This window comes from Athene cunicularia (genome assembly GCF_003259725.1).
Source record: "Athene cunicularia isolate RWA chromosome Z unlocalized genomic scaffold, athCun1 chrZ_part2, whole genome shotgun sequence".
Classification (NCBI taxonomy): Eukaryota; Metazoa; Chordata; class Aves; order Strigiformes; family Strigidae; genus Athene; species Athene cunicularia.
In genome coordinates, this window is record NW_020799143.1 from 9,002,705 (window position 1) to 9,012,354 (window position 9,650).

Below are 9,650 nucleotides of genomic sequence, written 5' to 3' on the forward strand. Positions count from 1 at the left end.
TTGTTTCTCTATTAGGCTGTTCGGAAATTAATTTCCATTTTGTAATGTGATTTTCATTGTATGTGTTTCAGGAATAGTACCTTCTCAGCTGGCGTACTGTTATATATTTTTGAGAAGCTCATGTTATGAACTTTCACACTGTATAATTAAATTATAATATAAACTGCGTTTTTTGACAAATTTTGGAGGTTTGAAGTTCAGATGTCAAAACACCAATTTCGACAGACCTACTTTTACGAGTTCAAACTTGGACGTAATGCAGCGCAACCTGCTTAAAACATCAATGGAAGTATATGGCCAGGGAAGTGTTAACGAACAGACAGTGCTTCCAAAAATTTTGACGTGGCGATTTCAACCTTGAAGATCAAGAAGGTCGCGGACATCCTTCTGCTATTGATGACGATGAATTGAAGGCTCTGGTGGAAGCCGATACATGCATAACTGTTCGAGAACTTGCAGAAGAACTCGGAGTAAGCATACCAACTGTTTCTGAGCATCTGAAGAAGATTGGAAAGTCGAAGCAGCTTGACAAATGGGTGCCGCATGAACTGAACGAGAATCACAGAAACTGCCTTTTTGAAGCATCGCCGGCGCTTCTTTTTCACAACCAGAATGACCCGTTTCTGAACCGTATTGTGACGTGCGACGAGAAATGGATGCTCTATGATAACCGGCAATGATCATCTCAGCGATGAAGCTCCGCAGCACTTCCCAAAGCCAAATCTGCACCAAAAGAAGGTCATGCTGACTGTCTGGTGGTCTGCTGCTGGTTTAATCCATCACAGCTTCCTGAATCTGGGTGAAACAATCACAGCAGAGAAGTACATCCAGCAAATCAATGAAATGCACCTGAAACTTCAACGGCTGCGCCCAGCACTGGTCAACAGAAGGTGTCCAATCCTTCTTCACAATAACGCGTGGCCACATGTTGCACTCTCGATGCTGCAACGGTTGAATGAGCTGGGCTACGAAACTCTGCCTCATCCACCGTACTCACCAGACCTCTCGCCCACTAACTATCACTTCTTCAAGTATCTCGACAGCTCCCTGTGTGGGAAACACTTCAGAAACCAAGGGCAGGCCGAAACTGCCTTTGATTACTTCATTGCCTCCAGAAGTCCAGAATTTTATGCAACCAGAATAAATATGCTTGTTTCTCGTTGGCAAAAATGTGTTGATTCTAATGGTTTTTATTGTGATTAATAAATTTTGTTCTGAGCTGAGATATGCCACTTCAAACATACAGGTTGAAATCAGCAATTAATTTCCGAACAAGTCTCAAATTTGGGAGGTAACATAAATGACAAAAATACTGATTTCTACTTTTCTGGGACATATGGCATGTTATAATTTAGAAGTAAAACTCAAATGTTCAGAGGAATGAAAAGACAATGAAAATTCAGAGGCATGCATGTTACATGTTGCCTACTGTCACCCTACACTTGCTCCATCTCCTAGTAGCAATATAACTTTTATATTCACAGCACCTCAAAAACTGGCCTTGGACTACCATAGCACCTGGCCTCCCACATGCTCTTGTATTTCCCTAACCACCATACACCAAAGGTATCAGTATCTTTCTTTTATGCCAATCATTTAAAGAGTACTCATCACCTGTATTTTTTTAATTGCTTGTTATAAATAAAAGATGATGTGTTCGGATTCAAGAGGACTTTCTGCGAGAGAATGGACATGTGAGCAATCCTGCATGAGAACAAGACTGATAAGATCCTCAGCCTGAGCAAGAATCCGATAAGGATGTGAACCTGAATGAGGGGGGCAGAAACTCGATGAGACAAACAACTCCCGGAAGGGGCTGGGACAGAAGAGGAAGTTCCACAAGGCAGGGAGCCTGGCAAGGCTGATGGGGCACTTTTTATCCAATCATAAGAAGGTTTAAAGCGCGGGCTAAGTTAGCTGTCCAGTCTTGAGGACTTGTACTGCATGTTACTCACGTGTGCGGGAGAACACTGTTAACAGGCTTTCTTAGTTGTAATAAATGGGCATTGCTTGGTCACATTAGTCGTGTGCGTGCTCAGCTCTCCCTCAGTGATGTATATATAAAATCTATGTTTTCTACACGCAACTGAGAACCAACAATATCTACTTATCAGCTGCTTTACTATGAGGGAGAAAAATAATTACTCCTTTAACATTTAATCTAGGTACTAAAAATTCCATAAGCCTTATAGAGCCATGGGGGGCCAAAGGTTCTCCCAGTGCTATGACACCAAGTCAAGTCAGGCCCTCCTGGTAGAAATGCACAGGCTTAGACAGTAGAGCCTGGGCTTCTCTTCCTCTTCCTTTTGCCCCTCCTCCAGTGTGAATTTCTTTTGTCTTTTCTAATGGGATCATCCTTATGGAGCATCCTGTTCTCATCATTCTTCTTGCAGAGGGAATGTAAAGTCACCCCTGTGATCAGCAAAGATGAGATTCCCCTGAGAGCACGGGATTTTCTTCCTAAGGACAGAAGAGGTAGTAACTCTTTGGAAACATTACTTTGATACCCACTCATGTATCAAAAAAAAATTCCTTTAAGCCATCATTTTCACATCAATAATGTGTAACATTATCTTGAGGTAAAAATCCATGGTGATTAGTTAGCTACCTGCTTTTGTCCAACTCTCCCATTTTCACTCATTTTAAAAGTAAATATGAAATGCCTGGTCATACAACCAACACAGTTGTGAGAAGAAGAAAACAATTATGAAAATGTTCATTTTGGATATGTGCTAAGGAAAATAATCTTCCAGTTGTGCCACTGCAACACTCTTCAGCATTTATTTGCACAGTAGCTGATAAAACAGAAATGCTTTTGGAACAATGAGACCCACTGATAGTGGTTGCACCAAAAGAAAATACTATGTATATTCCCGGCTCTACTAACAGGTGGCTAAGAAGCAATGACATTAGCATGGCAGAATATTAGCAATGTTTGGAACTGGAACAAATGGCTTGATTAGCAAAGGGTAACTTTGTGAACTTCTGTGTGTTCTTCACTGAAATTAGAGATTTTGATCCCTTGAAAGCCAAGCACACTGCAGGAAATTAAATGGCCAAGCCTTAAACTCTGACTCACTCCTGCTGTCAACACAGATTGTTTTGACACAAGATAAGAGGGAGCAGGTATGCTTGAGAATGGGTCATAGACCGTGGACCTTTGTGGACCATCTTTCACAGAGCTTGTGCCCCTGCCTTCTCATAAATTTGAAATGAGAAGTTCAGCAGGTTAAATCAGCTGAACCAATCTACTTATCCAACAATAAACACTTTGTACACTATTTGTATACAAAAGCATGACAGGTGACATTGGCTAACTCTAGTAAATCTGTAATTCAGTACACCTAACAGAGAAAGGCAACCATTTTTTCCTGTGTGTTATACTGATTGTACTGTTGTACTGTCTTCCTCAAAAGTGTAATGAATCCCCACCTCACAGTGCTGATTACCCTTTCTTATTAAAACCAATGTACTTTTGTACAAAATCATTTCCATAACCAAGTTCTATAGGGCAGGATGGCCATTTTCTTCAAGGGTATCTTAATACTAAATTGACACCAACAATCCCATTTCTAGCCTCTAGAAGACAAATCTGAACTAAAAGCAGGACTCACTTTCAGCACTTTCCCTCTGTGTACTTACTCAAAATGAACGGAACATAAATTTTTATGTTACTGAGTGACAGAAAGGTCTGGAGGAAGGTAAAGGTTGCCATAAGCGTGCCCACCAAATGCAGCCAACATGCCACACCAGCACTTTAGCTAGGACATGTAATTGAAACATTGCCTACTGTATTTGCTCAGGATCAGAAGACCTCTAAGGTGTAGCAGCAAGTCTTATTTTTACTGAGATTACCCTGCTGATGACATTTAGTAGTTATCATCTTAAATGAATTCCCACTTAATTTTGCATTTGGTAGTTTCCATGTTTTTCCTGTACGCGCACACAAAAAAGCCCATGTTGCATAGCATCACCAGCACAGCATGACTAATATGTTTTCATCCTGGCAATGGGCTCTGGTAAGCTACAATCTAAAGGCAGGTGGGATTTACTACCCAAGTCAGATACATCATGTGCTGGGAGGAAAATGATTGTGATTATCACTCTACATTTATGAAGACCTCATCATGGCAGCTTTTCTTTTGTCATAATTAAAAGGTAATAAGAAAAGTATTGGTGAAGAGTAATGAAGACTGTAGAAGAGAAACCCACATAAGATCTCACAGAGAAACTTTTTCAGCTCTGCTTCAAAGGAAACCATTCATTTAACATTTATATTTGTTCACAGTACCTGGACAGTGATTGATCACTGGACAAGGTACCTCACAGATTTTTTAATTATAATACATTTTAAGGTAATAATGTTTTGTCCATCCTCTTAAAGTTTCTCAGGATTTTGTGTATTTGTTAACTCACAGCAGAAAACACTGCTGCAGCTGTTTTCTCCCATCATTCTTCCTAAAATGTTGTACTTTGTGACATTCAGATTTGATGCAACTGGTCTGAGGAGAACAGAAGTCATTTTAGAGGAAATTATGGCTTGTAAGGACTTCCATAACTTCATTCCTACCACCAGGATTTGGGCATTCGGCAAAGAGTCTCCTCATTCAGTTGGCCTCAAAAAGACCCATCATTTTTTCTACTGATATGAACACACATTGCAAATTTGCATTGCCATAGAAGAAAAAAAAAAAAAGGATATAAAATAATAACTAAATTTGAAAGGTCAAAATTTTCTCAGTTGTTGAGGTAAAGTGGTGCATTCATTTGTATTTGAAAGTATTTTTTTGCTATAAAGTATTTTAAGTATTTTACTGAAAGTATTTTGTTGGGTTTGAAAGTATTTTACTGCTGCAAAAAATTTTAAAGCATCAAAATTAACTTCACCTGTGGCAAGTCCACGTTCATTGTGTGCTTGTCTTAACAGAGCCTGTGAGCATGTGCATGTGCAGCAAGGTTGTATTTGTTCATAAAAAAACCCAGTACGGACATTGCCTAAGTTCAAGCACATGTACAGTAAATTGCTCATTTCTTATGGCTCTGCATACACAAGGACAACTGAACTCACTTTCAAACTCTAGAAAGCACCTTTACACTCTGTATGGAATATTGTTGCAGAAACAGCATCACCTAATAATTTTTTTTAGATTTTGGGGGATATCTGAGACATCTGAATAGAGCTGACAGATGGTGCAAGACCTCTGTGCCCTTTGGAGAAGCAACTGAGGCCCCAGGCAAGGCTCATTAGCACAGGGTGCCTGCATGGAGGGAATGAAATCCCAACACCCCACCCTGCATTCACCCATCACAATCCAGCTCACTTGCAAGTGGGCTTCTCCTTTTTGACCTCTGATACTTTGAGCATTGAGCCAGAGGTGAAGCACAGTATTAGCAGTCCACATTGAGGCCCATGCTCTTGGAAAGTCGCCATTCCTGAGCTGGAAAGGTTTCTGATCACACTGCATTTACACTGTATTTACAGGGAAGTTAGTCCTGGAAGCCTAAATTACGTAAACAAGCTTTTGTAATGAACCCTCTCTCTCTTCTAGAGCAAAACCTCTAGATAAGACTCTAACTTTAATTTTGCCTGTTAAACAACTCAGAGTAAAACTCAAATCCCTTAAATTTGTCCATAACGAACATTTCCTATTAAACTCTGAAGATAAACAGTTTTAAACCCCTGAGAGTAACTAAAGAATCAGGGAACCTGCTCCCTCTGAAGCCTCCAGACTGCCTGCTAGCAAGATAATACATCCCTCCTCTCTGTACAGTAACAGGCCAGCCAAGACTTCAAGATGTAATTTCTCGCATGCAGGTATTAAGGATAAAAGGAAAGAGGGCTCATTATGTATGCATAGCAAATCCCCAAGACATAATTGCTTGAATCAGTTAGGAAAGCTGTTTGAGACACCTTTTCTTCATATACAGGTATGTCTGTATGGTATGGCATGAAAGCGTATTTAGCACTCAGAAAACCAGAAAGTTTGCGAACCATATGTCATAATGTAGTGATGGCTGAAAGTCTTCCACTGAAAATTTTAACTGCCAACAACTTACTGAGGGCTTCCAGATAAATCCTGTTTCTACTGTTTTTATTTTAGCATTAAGAATTGGATTCCCTAGAACTGGACTAGAATACTACTGTACTAGACAAAAAAAAATAGACCCCTGTTCATTAAGGAGTCCAACATCATAAACACACGCTCAGATCCAGCCTGTTGGGGAGCAGACATATGCAAGAGCAAAGCCACGGTCCTGACTGATGCACCCTGAATTCTTAGCAGCCTTTAACACAGGATACACAGCAAGCAACAGCAGACACTGAGTTTCTCATTTCACTGTTGCAGGCAGCTAGCCTGCTGCAATTCCCATAAACACCTTCATAGGGATGAACCTTACCACAACAAATAATGAGTAATACAATGTACAGTAAGATTACTGAAACAACTCTGACCCAGAAGAACTGTATACTGAACTAAGACCACTCTAGTTGCATAAACGTGTTAGAGTCAGTCTTAGGTAGTGTTAAAATAGGCAATCCAAGTTTACAAACCTTAAGGCAAAATTAAAATGGCTCAGTGCTGAAATCCTATATACTATGATAGCAGTTTCTGACTTTCTCCTCAGCAGGGGTTTTGATAAAATTAGGATGTTGATGGCACATAACACCAGGAACAGATGCAGCAGACACCTTGGAGCACCAAACAAAACATACATTCATGGTTCAGCCCCATCCTTGCAACACTGAATGTGCTCCATGTTGCAAGGAGAGTGTGACCCTCAAATATCATTGCTCCTTTGAGCATTCTGTCTCAAGTAGAGTTACTTCCACTTTTGCCCCTAGATGTCTGAACAGACATTTCTAGCTTTTTGCCCAGGCTGGGCACACCAAACTCCTTAGAGCATAGTTGTGCCAGATAACGTTAGTCATTTCACTCATTAGTTAACAGGGCTGGAAAGGCTTTTAGCAAGTCTGTAAGTGTAACCTTACAGACACTAGGAGCATGTTGTTCAACACAGTATAGCACACTAGTCCATGAACTGCAAAACACATTTTATCTTACTGTCACATGTCTTGTGTATGTGCACGTGCAGGAGGACACAGGAGAAAGAAAAACAGCCATTAAGTAGGTTTACAAAATAAACCCATCTATATTCCCATTCTCAGATTTTCAGCTATCAGATTTCCTACCATCAGGTTCTGACATGCCAACTGCAATTTCATGCAAATCTTGCATCAGTTTTTGGCAGGGTATACTTTTTTGGTGTACTCTGCTGCAGTTAATCACTGCATCTGAAATGCAGTCCTTCCTCTTCTGCCTCCTGCAGGGAGATGTTACAGAAAGCCATCTTTTATGCACACAGTTCTCATTAGAAATCTGATGAAACACTAGCAGAGCAAATGTTGCTCTCTGATTGAGTCATTTGCATTGGATATAATAGTTATTTATTCATGTGTTTTATTAAAACAAGTAAGTCATAAAATCCATGTTAAGGTTATAGGAGCTAAAAAAAAAAAAAAAAAAAAAAAAAAAAAAAAAGATGACTAATGTTGTTTAGATTCAGAACCTCTTTGTGTAAGAGCACAATGGATTCAGCTATGCTAAATTATCAAGAGTTGGCAAAGGCACATGAAAATTTCACTTTCCTCCAATGCCAGGACCTCACTACTTGTTTGATGGGGAGCATACCCACATAGCAGGCAGCCAGCATTTCCAGTGCCACCTTCACTCAATTTCACAGATGAAAGACTGAGGGATTTGAATGGGTCATATCTAGCTGACACACATCCCTGACCACATCTGGTCTGGAACCATACTGGATTTCCAATGCAGGTGAGAGGGCAGCAACACTCTTCAGTATAATCCAACCTATAGCTGAAACTACAGCCTGAGGCTGTCTGCCAACAAGTAGGATCTAATATCCCCTTTCATGAAAGCCCTTTTCAGATAGGATAGAATCCAGACTATCCTTTCCTATACCTTAACCAAATTTGATCAGGAATGCACCTTTAAGAAACAAGTATCTTTTGTAATAGTACTTGTTTCACCAAGATTTTTTGCTCTGTAACAGAAAATAGATACAGCTCAGCTAGCTGTTTTGAAAGCACTTTAACATCATCACAAAGCAGCACGTGCAGAGACCTGGCAAGAACACAAGTCTCTAAATTGTTCTTGAGGCTTAAGTCTCAAAGAGCATTTTAATCATCTGAAGCTTCTCAATCGAAAATCAAACCCAAAAGAATACATAAAGGACATAAAACATAAAATCAGAAACCAATTTTTTCTTCCCCAGCACCATTGTAATCTCTCTCATGGTGATGTTGCATGTACGTTATCTGGTTTCTGTGATGCTTTCTAGAGGCAGAAGCCATACAGGACAGGAACATATTAATTGGCCAGTAAGATGTTTCTTGTTGTAATTTTCTGAACGCCAAACTCACGTGTGCCAGAGCAGAGCAGCTCAGTAAAACAGCAGCCATACTAGGATGTGTAATGCCTACCACACTAAATGTGACAAGTAAAAGTTATCTTCCCTGGCCTCACTATCCGACAGAAGTTTGAAATTATTTATTATGTTGGAGCATAAACAGATATAATGATGGCTCAGTCTCCCCCAGTCTTGTGCCAGCTACGTGAAGTCCTTAGTCTCTGGACAGGGATAGAAGCAACATCTCAGACCACGCCACAAGCCCAGGACACACCTGACACACTGAGCAGCGCTCCTGGGGACACACTGACCCAGCACTGCAGGCTGGGGAGGCACCACAGGAGTTTTGTGGCTAATGGAATCTCCATAAACAGCAGCACCCATAGGCAGGCTGTCCTCTCCCACCAGCCACATCTCACGGAGACAGTTTTGCTGCGGTTGCATCAGTGTAAATACGAAATCATTCTACCAAATGCTGTGTATTTAGTGTCACTCACCCCCTTCATTTTTTACATTAATATTACCGGGGGGGATAAGGGACATCTCACAGTGGAAGAGACTTGTGCTAAATAATCTTCTGTGCTTAACTGCACTGATAGTCTACACCAGGCTAAGGTGATTTTGATACTATTCCCATAGGAAGTGCAGAAAATTAAGGAATTTTTTTGTGTATTTTACCCACTCCGGTTTGCAGTACAGAATGATAGTTTAAGCTGTTAATCTAGGGAGATTGTTCAGTTACATTACCCTTGAAGCAGCCACACTCTCCACCTGACACCACTGCAGAGGAGGTGGTGAACACTACTGAAAGGATGTGGTGAGCAAGTAAGGAGCAGTAATGCTTTAAATGATCTTAGCTAGACCTACTCAGGCTTCTCTGCCTTAGAGACTTCTGAGAGACCTGAAAACAAGCCCACTGCATTTAAATGCCTAATTTGAGGCTGTCTAGTTTGAAAACTTGCACCTAAAATAAAAATTCTGTTTGAGTAGGTTTGATTAATTTAACAGTCACAGAGCTACACAGAGAAAATATGTTTGCAAATGTCTGTTCACGACTGTTAAACTACAGTTAGTCAGAGGCAGGCAAGATCAATCTGTGATGTAAACAGACTAAATATCCTATGATCTCATTAACAAGAGTCAAGAAATATATGGCACAAAATACACTGCTTAACATTTTCCCAACTAAACAGCTAAGGCGTTTATCAGGTTGTCAGTTA

General features: G+C 40.4%; 1 pseudogene; it reads left to right on the forward strand.

Annotated features, from left to right (window-relative positions):
* Positions 1-293: 293 nt before the first annotated feature.
* Positions 294-1,203, forward strand: LOC113489948 (annotated as a pseudogene).
* Positions 1,204-9,650: the final 8,447 nt, after the last annotated feature.